The sequence below is a fragment of the Hemitrygon akajei genome, chromosome 32 (assembly GCF_048418815.1).
Source record: "Hemitrygon akajei chromosome 32, sHemAka1.3, whole genome shotgun sequence".
Classification (NCBI taxonomy): Eukaryota; Metazoa; Chordata; class Chondrichthyes; order Myliobatiformes; family Dasyatidae; genus Hemitrygon; species Hemitrygon akajei.
In genome coordinates, this window is record NC_133155.1 from 32,916,650 (window position 1) to 32,931,314 (window position 14,665).

Here is a 14,665-nt window from a genome sequence, read left to right on the forward strand (position 1 = left end):
TGGTAAATGTTTTGGGTAGATAATTAGGGAATACGTGCTACAGTACGGTCTTGAGTATTTGAGGATTATCCCAACTGTGACCTGGCCAAGAGTTCCACTGTGGAAATAGATTTGATGCTACTGGAGGATAGACTGGGTCCTGTGGGAGGTGAGAGGATGTCTAGTCAGTTACCACAGTAGTGTATTTCCTTTTTACCTATCTTTATAGATGGCTCTAAGAATCCAGTTAGTAACTGGTTGGGCTCCGAGATATTTATCCTCTGGTTTAACGCTGAGGAGGGGAAAAGGCTGACAGATGGACTGTCTGTGTATACAGCAGAATTTATGGGCATTAGCATTAGTCTAAAATGGGTTGAACAAGTTAAGCCAAATAGAAACAGACTCTGCCTCATTACTGCAGAATTTGGAACCGAAGTGTTGAAGGAAACCTGATCTGTTGATGGAAGTGTATTATCTATGTTCTGGAGAGTGCACAAATAGCACTACAGTTTTGTGAGTTACCTGCACATGTGGGTGCATTGGGTAAAAAAAGTGCAGATGTTATAGCAAAACATGCATTTATTAAGTCTGAAATAGCTATTATAGTTAATATGGGGAAAGTATGCAACCAAATCTTGCATTAGGTTGGCTGGCATTGGGAAATGATCATGGTGCGCCACAGATATTCATTGGAACCTAAACAATTTAGACAATTAGGAATTGGTTGTTGTCTTCAGAAGGAGTAGCGGACCGCACAACCCCATCTACATCGGTGGTGCACAGGTGGAACAGGTCAAAAGCTTTAAGTTCCTTGTGGTGGATATCACAAATGACCTGACTTTGTCTAACCAAGCAGAATCCACTGCCAAGAAGGCCCACCAGCGCCTTTACTTCCTGAGAAAGCTGAAGAGATTTGGACGTACAAAAAAGCTGGATGAACTCAGCAGGTTGGGCAGCATCTGTTGAAAGAAGCAGTCAACGTTTTGGGTCGAAACCCTTCGTCAGGACAAAAGAAAGAGGGGGCAGGGGCCCTATAAAGAAGGCGGGGAGAGGGTGGAAAACCAATCAGAGGAAAGATCAAGGGGTGGGGGAGGGGAAGCAGGGAGGGGATAGGCAAGAGAGGTGAAGAAGGAATCTAAGGGGAAAGCACTATGGGTAGTACAAGAAGGCAGAGTCATGAGAGGTGATAGGCAGCTAGAAGAGGAGACAGAGTAGAGGTGGGATGGGGAAGGGAGAGGGAGGGAATTACCGGAAGTTGGAGAATTCGATGTTCATATCAAGGGGCTGGAGACTACCCAGACGGTATATGAGATGTTGTTCCTCCAACTGAAGTTTGGCCTCATCATGGCAGTAGAGGAGGCCATGTATGGACATATCTGAATGGGAATGAGAGGGAGAGTTGAAGTGAGTTGCAACTGGGAGATCCTGTCTGTTGTGGCGGACGGAGCAAAGGTGCTCGACGAAGCGGTCCCCCAATCTGCGTTGGGTCTTGCCGATGTAGAGGAGGCCGCACCGGGAGCAATAGGTTACCCCAACAAAAGAGATTTGGCCTATCCCCTAAAACCCTCACTAATTTTTATAGATGCACTGTAGAAAGCATTCTTCTAGGTTGCATCACAACCTGGTATGGAAGTTGTCCTGTCCAAGACCAGAAGAAGCTGCAGAAGATCGTGAACATAGCCCAGCACATCACACAAACCAATCTTCCATCCTTGGACTCACTTTCCACCGCACGCTGTCGGAGCAGTACTGACAGGATAATCAAGGACACGACCCACCCAGCCAACACACTTTTTGTCCCTCTTCCCTCCGGGAGAAGGTTCAGGAGCTTGAAAATTCGTATGGCCAGATTTGGGAACAGCTTCTTTCCAACTGTGATAAGACCGCTGAACGGATCCTGACCTGGATCTGGGCCGTACCTTCCAAATATCCGGACCTGACTTGCACTACCTTACTTTCCCTTTTCTAATTATGATTTATTATTTACATTTTTATTATATTTACTTCGATTTGTACTTCAGGGAGCGCGAAGCGCAGAATCAAATATCACTGTGATGATTGTACGCTCTAGTATCAATTGTTTGGTGACAATAAGGTAAAGTAAATTATTCGGTAGATCTGGGGCGCCTAGTTTGCAGGATATTCTGGAACCTGAGTTAAGTCATGTAGGGCCCTGGTGAACATTTTAATTGAAACAGAATTGGGATGCAAACAGGATTTGATCCTTGTCATGCCTTCATTCTCCATTACAGTAGGTGGCAGTAATGCACCTCCCCATTAGCACAAAAGATGACTGTTCAGATTTAGGCCGTCTCTGGACTTTGTCTGGAATCTGATATAAGAAAGGAACAGGTTGATATTGGAGAGGATTATGATATGCTTTGGAAGGAGAGACTGTTGATTACTGTTGTTACATACCCCGTGGGTATCTTGTCACCGTCTTATGACCATGATGTAATTGAGTATCTTGTGAGCATTATGTAATGGTCTTGTGATGGTGGGGTGAGGTAATTTTCCTGCCAGTGTGACGTCACATGATGTAATTTTCCTGCCAGTATGAGGTCACGTGATGGCATGTTCCAACAGGTATGTAAGGGAAAACACCTGTTATCATGCGGTTTGTTCGTTAGTTTTGCTGAGTATTCATCTCATGACACAGTTTCATTTTAAAGTGGAGTTTTACTTTCTATTTTAAGGTGCAAAGGTTGTTGCTGGCAGTTTCGCCAATTGCTGCCTGTTTTTGTTTGTTGCACCTTTCTTTTACCTTTACAGTCTAGTATTGGAGAGTGAAGACCTTACCAAAGTACAGGAACTAGAAGGATTGAGTAAAGTTGTTATCGTTTGGTGATTTTATAAAGGATAGACCTTATTGAATCTCCGATAAGGAATAGTGGCCTGCATCTGAGATAACCCCTGCAAGATCAGGAAGTGTTCACCTTCCAGCAAAAAGGTCAGTTCCTTTAAGCTGTTTTATTAAAGATGAAATAGTGGCATATCTAGATAGCAGTGATAGGACTGGGCAGAGCCAGCATGGATTTACCAAGGGCAAATCATGCTTGACTAATCTATTGGAGTTTTTCGAGGATGTAACCAGGAAGTTAGACGGGGGAGATCCAGTGGATGTTGTGTACCTCGATTTTCAGAAGGCATTTGATAAGGTCCCACATAGGAGATTGGTGGGTAAAATCAGAGCTCATGGCATTGGGGGAAAGATATTGACATGGATAGAAAACTGGTTGGCAGATAGAAAGCAAAGGGTAACGGTGAATGGGTGTTTCTCGGAATGGCAGGTGGTGACTAGTGGGGTGCCACAAGGCTCGGTATTGGGAGCTGTTTACGATTTACATCAACGATTCAGATGAAGGCATTGAGAATAACATCAGCAAGTTTGCTGATGATACTAAGCTGAGTGGCAGTGTGACAGGATGAGGATGTTAGGAGAATTCAGGGTGACTTGGATAGGCTGAGTGAGTGGGCAGATGACATTTAATGTGAATAAGTGTGAGGTTATCCACTTTGGGAGTAAGAACAGGAAGGCAGATTATTATCTGAATGGTGTAGAGTTAGGTAAGGGAGAAATACAAAGAGATCGCAGAGTCCTTGTTCATCAGTCACTGAAGGTGAATGAGCAAGTGCAGCAGGCAGTGAAGAAGGCTAATGGAATGTTGGCCTTTATTACAAAGGGAATTGAGTACAAGAGCAAGGAAATCCTTTTGCATTTGTACAGGGCCCTGGTGAGACCACACCTGGAGTATTGTGTACAGTTTTGGTCTCCAGGGTTAAGGAAGGACATCCTAGCTGTAGAGGAAGTGCAGCGTAGATTCACGAGGTTAATTCCTGGGATGTCTGGACTGTCTTACGCAGAGAGGTTAGAGAGACTGGGCTTGTACACGCTGGAATTAAGGAGATTGAGAGAGGATCTGATTGAAACATATAAGATTATTAAGGGATTGGACAAGATAGAGGCAGGAAATATGTTCCAGATGCTGGGAGAGTCCAGTACCAGAGGGCATGGTTTGAGAATAAGGGGTAGGTCATTTAGGACAGAGTTAAGGAAAAACTTCTTCTCCCAGAGAGTTGTGGGGGTCTGGAATGCACTGCCTCAGAAGGTAGTGGAGGCCAATTCTCTGGATGCTTTCAAGAAGGAGCTAGATAGTTATCTTATGGATAGGGGAATCAAGGGATATGGGGACAAGGCAGGAACCGGGTATTGATAGTAAATGATCAGCCATGATCTCAGAATGGCGGTGCAGGCTCAAAGGGCCGAATGGTCTACTTCTGCACCTATTGTCTATTTCCTTTGTTGTGAATCTTTTGGACAAGGCATCTCTTGGCTGGGATCAACAGTAACGTCACGTCTTCGAAGAAATCAGTTTTCAAAGAAGTCTCTCCTTACTGACTATATAAATCACTTGGACTTTCAAATTTACCACTATAAGAACTATTCCAGAGTTTGGCTGTTTGTTAAATTGCCGTATAGTAGTTAACTTCCGGTTAGGTTAGTCGTTTCACTTTTGTTGAACAGAGTTTAATAAACGTTATGTTTGTTTATAAAACCTGACTCAATTCTATATTCATTGTTGCCCATCACTTAACACTGTGAAGTCTTGGGATTGGTGGACAAATATATAATAGGTTTAAAAAAATTTTTTGTTTCGGAGGACCATACTGGTCAGGATGGGTAAGGAGCATTCTAAGGGTTATTCTAGATAATGGTACTCCAGAACGACATGTTTGTAGCCCTGTCCTGATCAGTTACACTAAGTTATATTTTTTCTGAAGTTGATCCTGACATTTCTAAGTCCTTGTATGCTGATGATAGAGCCGTTTGAAAAAGAGGCAGGAATCTAAAATATGTAATTAATAAGCTTCAGGCTGCTGCACTGAGAGTAATGGGGCGAGCAGTGAGGCTTACATTTTCAGTAGCAAAAGCTCAGGTTATTTGCTTTAGTAAATGGATCAACAGGCCAACTGTTGACCTTTGACTGTAAGGACAGATGTTGGAACAGGTGTCAGTGATTAGGTTTCTTGGTATGTGAATGGCTCTGAAACGTGCATGGCCACATCATGTCAATAAAATACTTGGCAGATGTAAGGCTGTCCTTCAGTGTTTGGTGGAATACGGTTGGGGGGCTAACAGGGTATTAAAGATTACTTTGTAATATGCAGTGATTAGAGCCGACAGATTATGGCTGTGTTTCATATGCGTCTACTGCCCCGACTTCTCAAATCACTGGATGTTATTCAAGCCCAGGTTTTATGTCTGTGTTGTGGTGCAGTTGGGGCTTCAGTTTCTGCTCTGCAGACAGAAATGGGTCAGATGCCACCTGTATTTGTGAAGATTGCAGATGGCTAGGAATTACTGGGTGCCACTCAGTGGTCATGAGAATGATCATCCAATTAAGAATGTACTGCAAGATTGTTGGGAACATCAAGATTGCAAGATTTGCAATTTCTGGATGGGAAGGAAATGATCAGGCAGAGAACGTGGATCTGTCTAATATGACCTATCATCCCAGTGTGGCTTTATCCATTATTCCTCCCTGGCTAACTCCTTTACCTGGAGTAGATTTGCTTTTGGGAGAAAGATGATTCACCAGGTCTCATTACTACATAGAAATCAAACACCCATCAGAGCCAGACACTAAGGAATGGAGTGAAGCAAATGACAAATTAATGGTTTTTGGCAGAAGATATGTCCTGAAGCAGAGAATAATTTCAGAGGCTTCTCCTGACGTAAGCAGCATCAAGAATGACACTGTTGTCCTGGTGGTGAGGCAGGCATTATAATGGGTGTTGTGGAGCCACTCACCTCACATGCTGAGGAACCTACAACTGAAGACATTTCATTTAAGTGGTAATGGACAATTTAAACCATTAATCTCTGCCTCCACCAGTTCAGTGCTTAGTACATCAACAAAAATTGAAGAAATACAGATTCTGGAAACCTATTATAAATGGAAAACACTGGTGGGAAAATAGGAGGCCAGGTGACATCTGTAGAAAGAGAAACAAAGTTAACGTTTCAGATCAGAGACAAAACCTCTCCAACCTGAAAAGCTAACATTTATAAAGCAGATGCAGGCTGATCTATCACACCTACATCAGCTGACCAACAGCAATACAGCCACCTTCCTTATCTGACTCATACACTTAAAATGTAGACCCTTTGCTTTCCAAGATATAGTATCTTATGCATTTAAACCAACATTTTGGTGCCATTTTGTTTTTACATTAGGTTAATAACAATCTTACTGTCAGGTACAAAGCAATTTTTCTATATAAAAGAATTGAAAGCAATATCCCATTATATGAAGTTTTGCCTAGAAGATGCTGAAGGGAGAAAAGCACATCTAACTTGTGTTCAGACATTTCTATTGAATATGATTCTGCCTTATTGTACATTAGTGCACCCCAGATCACAGAACTCTCTATGCAAGTAGGTCCCTTATTTGCTGCTGGTACTTGGCCAATTTTGTAAATTCAAAACTTCAAGTTAATGGCTATATACAAGAGAAAACAGGATTTTTTTTTTGCTGGGCTTGGTCCATCTAATTCTACCATGTCTCTCCATAATGCCCCATTTCCTCCATCATCTCTAATTTCAACATTCCACCATAATTGGATTCACCCAACCATGGCAAAGTTATTGTATTTATACACTCTCCAAAGCGCTGCAATTCCTCTACACCAGCCCTAACTTTATAGGACAATTTCCATGTCTGATGTTGCAGTTGCATATACACTTTATCACTTTTTCAATCCTACTCCAAAGACGAAAAATCTAAATCTGCAGATGCTGCAAATCTGATAATTGCAGAAAATGCTGGGAAAACTCAAGGCAGACAGCAATTCTGATAAAAGAAACAGTTAACATAATGAACGGAAAGTCTAACAATTTCTATCTCCACAGATCCTGCACGAACTGCCACATTTTTCCAACATTTTCTTCAAATATGTAACTTCAGATTTCGCCCACCCACCAGCCAGCTAAAGAGTAGATGCAAATTGCAGTATCTATCCACGTTCCATCACCCCTCTCCAGTGCATAATTTTACTGAGGTCCTACGGAACACCCATCTTATGTATTGCCTGTGTACAAGCAAGTGTTTGGGAGGCTAGTGGGATGGATTTGTGGAGCTGCAGGAATCTTCTGCCACGTGGGAACTCTTTACCCAGCTGCATTTCTGAATTGTGAACAGCTTGGGTTATGAACAGTACAGTTATATCCTCCAGTGTCACGTTCCTCCTGAAGTCCTGTGCAATATCTACACACTATCTTAACCACTGGATCACTAAATGGTGGTGAATCTGTGTAATTCTCTGCCACAGGAAACAGTTGAGGCCGGTTCATTGGCTATATTTAAGAGGAAGTTAGATATGGCCCTTGTTGCTAAAGGGATCAGGGGGTATGGAGAGAAAGCAGGTACAGGGATTTGAGTTGGATGATCAGCCATGATCATACTGAATGGCGGTGCAGGCTTGAAGGGCCGAATGGCCTACTCCTGCACCTATTTTCTAGGTTTCTATGTTTCTATAGATCCACCATTTTCTTCAGACATGATTAATTTTTCAAAAGTTTTGTTCTGGCCTTGTTTCTGACTGAGATATAACTTTGTTCTGAAAGGTCAATGGCATTGGGCTAAATGCTGTTACCAATCTCATGCACTGATGGCTCTATCTCTGCATCAGCTTTAAAGGTGTCCCTGTCTCTTTCCTCCTATAAAACTGTATTTGACAAGAGGATGTCAGTGATTAAGAACAAGGGACAAATCTGAAGTAACGCCACTTTGAGGCTGTACAATACAGAGTTCAGGAGCTCACTTCACGTAATGTATCAGTTGAGACAGCTCTAAATCCAGGCAGGCGATGGATAGTGCCAGATCCAGCTGAGGGGATTCCTCTGGCTCTGTTTGCAAACCTGAAAGATAAATGAGACAGTTACAAGCACTTTCACATTATTATCTCTTGATCAACAAAATAATTTTGCTGTAAAGCAGCTGGAAGTGAGTTTGTTCTAGATCTAATGTCTACATTAATCCTTTCCCAGAATTCAGCTTTCAAATACCCAATGGTGATCAGCATTTACATTGAAAGATCAGCCAGCACAGCTGGTGGTCTAGATTATCATCTAACATTTATGTTAACTTAGATTTTGGAAATGCAGCACAATTTCAAAATTTGAGGATTGTGATTTGAATTAATATCACGATATAATGGGGAACGTAAAAAAATGTTTGTTAAGTGCACAAAAATAAATCTTTCAAATAATTTTGATCAGAAGAACACTGAACAATAATACTTCGTTCTACTGAGTCTGATGCACCAAGGACTTATTGTTTCCAACTTCTAGCACCATTTGCTTGCAAAATGTTTCTTCACTTCCCAAAAATTCTGGCTCCAAGTTCTAAACTTATCTTCCAAATTCCTGGGAAATCTGCCTAGATTTTGTAGCATTTTTATTCAACTCAACCGATGGAACCGAGACATTATCCTGTCCATGGCCAAATATCCTTCTCACAGTGAGCTATCCAGAACTACTCACAGTACTCCAGGTGCAGTCTGAGCAGAGGCGTGTATAGCTGTATTTTAACCACTCTTGAAAAAATTCTTAACTATAATATATTCTCTGCAGGGTAGCTAGAAATGAATGAATGGCTCAAGCTTCAATGAGCCTAGGAAGCCACATGGCCCACATACTGCTGGCTAACCATTAATGTTTAACGCTAATGGAAGATTTATTACACCAGGGCAACACAGCCGAAGGATTCAATCATACAATCCAATACCCTTACTCCTATGGCTACAAAGGTCAGTTGTCAGCTTAAGATGCATTAACAGAAATATTAGTGAAAAAGGGTGGTACTATAGTGTAGCAGTTAGCTCAACTGCTTTGAATCACCAGCAAACACCACTTGGGATTCGATTCCCAATGCTGACTATAAGGAATGTGCATGTTTTCCTCCTGGTGGACCCATTCCCTCCCGCATTGCAAAGACAAATAGTTATCGGGTTAGTAGGTTGTGAGCATGCTATGTTGACACTGGAACCACACCCTTGATGATTTTTTTTGACGCAAATGATGTATTTCACTGTATGTTTCGATGCCTATGTTACAAATATGTGAACCTAATACATAAAGCTAACCAAGATGATTTTAAGAGCCAATCAAAAAGACCTAAAAGGTCCTCCTGTGAGAGAACAGAACTACCGAGGCAATTACAGTCGGCCCTCCTTATCCGCGAGGGATTGGTTCCGGGACCCCTCGCGGATACCAAAATTCGTGGATGCTCAAGTCTCTTATTCAACCTGTCTCAATACGGTGGACCTTAGGACCCAGCGGAGCCCAAGACCTTATTTAACCTGTCTCAGTGCGGTGGACATTAGGACCCAGCGGCAGAGATTGGAATCCGCAGTGTTTCTGTTCACGATAACGATTGAAAATAAAGTGGAAATAATAAAGCGATTGGAAAGAGGTGAAATACCATTGGCCATTGGAAAAGCGTTAGGCTATGTCGATCAACGATCGGAACAATTTCAAAGGATAAAGTGAGAGAGGCTGAGCCCCGATGAAAGCTACAATTATTACTAAGCAACACAGTGGATTAATTATTGGGTTTTGGGGTTTTGGGTTTTTGATCCTCCACATCAACCCGGCACGGCAGAGAGCGCACTCGATAGTGATCTGTCACTAGATCGAACTTGGGAACTTCCCAAGCCCAGCGCTGAAATATACGTTCTTAAGTGTTTTATATGCATAGAAAGGTAAAATATGTACTATATACGAATGCAAATGTTTGACTGACGCTAAATAATACCAGATGTACCTGTTAGTAAGAGAACTTACAATTTTTTTCGATACTGATCCGCGCCACGCACATCCTCCCATATACTTTAAGTCATCTCTAGATTACTTATAATACCTAATACAATGTAAATGCTATGTAAGATAGTTGTTATACTGCATTGTTTAGGGAATAATGACAAGAATAAAGTCTGTACATGCTCGAACAACAAGTGCTGGAACAGCACTTCCGGGTTTTCGCGATTCATGGATAAGGAGGGTTGACTGTATATTAATTTCCATGCTCTCCTGTAAGCAGATTCAAAGCCCTGGGCAGTTGAAGATGTCTTTGTAATAAGAGGAAGAATATTAGTGTCCCACAGTGATTGGTCTAAATATAAGTTCATCAGCACATTACATTGAGATCGCAGCTATTATTCACAAGGTTTAATAAAGTGTCGCTTACACCAAAGTCATCATTGAGAAAATAAACCAGATTTTTTATTTTGAAATACTTTTTCTGATTCTTGACGTGGTTTCAAACAAATTCTCTCAATTCCGCATTCATTGTAGAATCCATTTTTTTGATGTAATTATAACCAATGTCTTGCAGTTTCAAAAAAGGGAGTCCAATCAACATTCACAGGATTTGTTCATGAAATCAGACTTAGCAAGCTGGGGCTCATCAACTGCAGAGAATACTCATTAAGCACACATATATATTTAGAGAACTGGACAGGTGGATACAGAGCGAAAGTCTTCACTGGTTGAAGAGACTAGAACATGGGATCAGTTTAAAGATGTGGTACAAGTCATTGAGGACTCAATGAGAAGTTTCTTCACTCAGTGAGTCTTGGCAAGTCTCCATCTGGTGGATAAATTCCTGAATATTAGAGCAATCAAGGATATGACGGGAAAATGTTGTTGAAGTAGGAAAAAAAACAGCCACGTGGATGTGACTGGATCTTTCCTGCTCCCATTTCTATATCATGGCATTACTTAGGGGAGCAGCTGCAAAGTTTGACAATATTCAGCTATTTCATATTCAAATTAAAGATTGAAAAGTACATATGCAGTATACATTATTCAGATTTATCTTCCCACAGCCATAAAAAAGCAAACCATGGAGAGAAAATACCCTCCACGCAAGAAAAGCAAATTGAGGTGGGAAAACACAAGCGAAAAACACCGAATATAAAACATCAAACCAGAAAGTCAATGAAACAGTCCAGAAATGTGCAGTTTCAGATTCATTCAGTTCAATCTAGCGCTGTGTATTCTGTTGACTGTGGGCCACAGAAGCAGTCTGCCCTAATCAAAATCACACAACACAGCAACACAAAGTAAAGGTGCAGGCAGAAATCAGAAAGATGAACCACAGAGAGAGGTCCACAAACTACTTTGACTAAACCTTGCCCAAGACCCAAGACTCTCTGGTGTGTGTGTGTGTGTGTGTGTGTGTGTGTGTGTGTGTGTGTGTGTGTGTGTGTGTGTGTGTGTGTGTGTGTGTGTGTGTGTGTGTGTGTGTGTGTGTGTGTGTGTGTGTGTGTGTGTGTGTGTGTGTGTGTGTGTGAGTGTGTGTGTGTGTGTGTGTGTGTGTGTGTAAGAGAGAGAGCGCGTGCGCTCTGAACACACTCTCTCCTGCTCTCATCCTCGTTGATTTAAATCTTGATGCTTTATTGGGCAAGAAATGGAGTCAATCATGGACCCATGATTGGTCTCTAGGATTCCAGGTCTCGAGTCTGCAAACATCGCTTGAAACCTCACTAATTTCCCTCAGAGACAGCAAAGTTGCAGATCGCTCATCAGCCCGAAAACACACCACTAAACTGTAGATCCCAGGCTCCAATAGTAGCTGAATCACTTAATAGCCAGCATTACTAAAATGTGTAACAATGATCACTGTTACAAGTTAACTACTAAATGAACAAAAAAAATTGTCAAAAGCACAAGCACCATTGCAAAATAGTTGAGAGATCCACGGGGAAATAGTATAGGGAAGAGTAAGTGGATGAGAGAGGGGGACTGAATGATTGAAAAGATAAAGATTACATTGGTTTTATTTGCCACATACACATCAAAACATAGTGAAATGTATTGTTTGCATCAAATCAAATCAGAGAGGATTGTGCAGGGCAGCCTGCAAATATCAGCATGCTTCCAGCACCAACATACTGTATCTCTAAATAATAGTATGCTCACAATTCATTATCCCTTATTGTCTGTGGGATCTGAGACCCAAACAAGCTCCTTACAGACAACAGTGGAAACAGCTGGCACTCCAACTGCTATGCTACTTTGCCGCCTCTTGCTTACACTCCTTGGTTCAAGCATTAGATCTGATGATTGCATTCACTTCCTTAGTATCATGATTATTCTATGACTAACTTCAGAATCAAAGTGTTGTGTGGGGCACGGAAAGGAAGAGATAATTAGCAACTTAGGAAAAATAAGTTGTTTGAATGAATAATTACTTAGTTACAAAGGGTTAAATTAAAATGAAGTAGAAACACCACAGAATAATGGGAAGGAGCTAAAGATTGTATTTGTTTCATCCACCTGAGGCCAATGTTCTTCTCAGTGGCAAAGGTTATGGGGTTTCCGAAGTGCTGTCCAGATGCCTGAGCTAATGCAAGTGGTAGTAAATAACAGGAGAATAGGAGTAGAAGCAGGACTTCAGTCATATGTACAAGTGAAGAGGATGAACATTTTGGAGTTGGATGGAGTGCTAAGTACGCCACTGTATCTTGGGAGATTCTAGAGCCATAACAGCTGAATTCTTCCTGGTTAATGTGGGCTGATGGGCTTGGTTCTGTATCTCTATCATTGAATGACAGATGGAGAGAAATTCCCTTACACTTTTGACTTCTGCTTTGTGGCAAGTCAGGAAGTGGTCCACCTGCAGGATACCTAGTTTCTGAACCATATTCATAGACAGAATATTTATATGGATTTTCAACTTGAGTTTATAGTCAATGCTGACTAGCCAGGTGAGAGAATGTGATGCAAATGCCCTAAGATGTAAAAGGAATATGATTATATTTTTGTTGATGCCCATTGCCAGGTAACTGTGTGGAATGTATGTTGCTTGTCACATTATCAGTCTAGGTCGGGGGTTCCCAACCTGAGGTCTATGGATCCTTCAGTTAATGGTTGGGGTCCATGGCATAAAAAAGATTTGGATTCCCTGGTCTTGCTGCACACCTAAGTTTTAAATGGAATTGAACAAAGTGCCATCAACAAATGCCCTGATTCCAACAAATGAAAGGAGAAGGTTATTTATATGATCTAGGGCAATATATTGTAGTTGAATTCCAACAACCATTTTCCTTTGAGAGAGACACAACTCCAACCAATGCAAGCAGTGGATGCTCACTTACCCGATTTACCTTGATGTCACTCTCACTTCAAGAGCTGATCCATGCCTAGAACAAGGCTGCAGTCTAGAGGAGTAACTGTCAGAATAAGACTAACTAATGGTGGTGTTTGATGCAATCTTTCCAACAGTGTCTAGGGATTGATAGTTATTAGCCACTCTGAATTCCTGGACAGCAGTTTGGACGTATTGTTGGGTTAACTCTGTGGCTGTATTAGAAATTGCTCATTCTGAGCTCTAGTCTTCAAATTTATAGCCAGGCTGCTGGCCTCAATCTTTGCTATTTTGTGCTCCCAGCTATTTCTTGTCACCATGTAGAGGGGACTTAACTGGCTAAAACTGAAATGCTGGTGAATCACAAACAAAACAGATCCTCTTACCATTTCTGGCTAACGATACTTGCCAGTCCTTCTCGCTGGCATATAAGAATTCACACAATGAAGATCAAGAATGGGCATGTTCTTGAAGTTGCTTCCAAGGATTGCAGAATTTTGAGTGATAGCTTAATCGTATCTAATGCAAGCTGCCTTTGTAGGTCAACCTTTTTAGATGGTACCTTGTTCTAACATTGCTCCTTTATCCATTTCTCATTGATCTCCTACCTTGATGGTAATGGTGAAGGAAGGGATGTGCCAGGTGGTAGATTGTGGCAGAATTGAAGTTTGGTGCTGTTGATTGCCCAGATTCAAGTATGAACTTTCTTCCTTCAGGTTTGTTCGCTGCCTGCCTCAACTTGGTGCTAGCTCGATGATTCAGAACCTTCACTGGTGGTGGTATAGAACTCATCTTGGTGACCATATAATTCACCTTGCATAGATTCTGTTCTTTGATTTTGATGAAATACTCAATATGGTGTTCAATCTGCAAGAGTATCTTGGGTGAGGAAGCAAGCTTGCCTGTCCTTATTTGACCTGATAGCAAAGATAGGTCTCTCAAACCTGACACAAAACATTGTCTAGCAGACAGCAGTGATGGTGCTGAAACTATACAAGGCACCTCAAGGCATTAGAAAGATACCAACTTTCCAATACCATCTCTACAGGGTCTTCCAAGTTCTCTGGAAGGATAAACAAAGAGAAGTCAGTGCCTTGTCACAAATCTCTAATCCTTACATGTACTGTGGTGGCTACCTCATTAATATACCCAACATTACATTCCTGACATAAGACACCATTCCGAGTTCTATCAGGAGAAGAGCTCAATAAGCAGGCAGAAGAATAAAAAAATTAGCTCAACGTCTCCTTGAAGAATGCAACATCCCCAGACTCTTGGGTCCTTAACTGCTCGAGATGGAGATGGAAAATTCTGGATGGTGAACACGCAGAAAGAATTCTGGATTGGGAGTAAATATTAGGAATCACAAACAATCCAACTATCTTATCTGTGGAAGTGTGTGGTTTGCACAAGAAGGTCATAGTGCGAGCTCCTCAATCCATAAAACCAGAGTGGAAGTAGCCATCCTTAACCTTGAAGATCGCTCAAGAACAAGAGATAATGAGATACCCCCGACACCTGTATGTGGTCGT

The 14,665-nt window shown here is 41.6% G+C and overlaps 1 protein-coding gene across 1 annotated transcript in view; it reads right to left on the bottom strand.

Moving 5' to 3' along the window:
• Positions 1-540: 540 nt before the first annotated feature.
• Positions 541-14,665, bottom strand: part of LOC140719736 (KH domain-containing, RNA-binding, signal transduction-associated protein 1-like) — a 66,171-nt gene continuing 52,046 nt past the window's right edge. Inside the window, exon 11 of the transcript XR_012096987.1 lies at positions 541-7,900. The gene's annotated coding sequence lies outside the window, so the exon portion shown is untranslated. The remainder of the gene's footprint in view (positions 7,901-14,665) is intronic.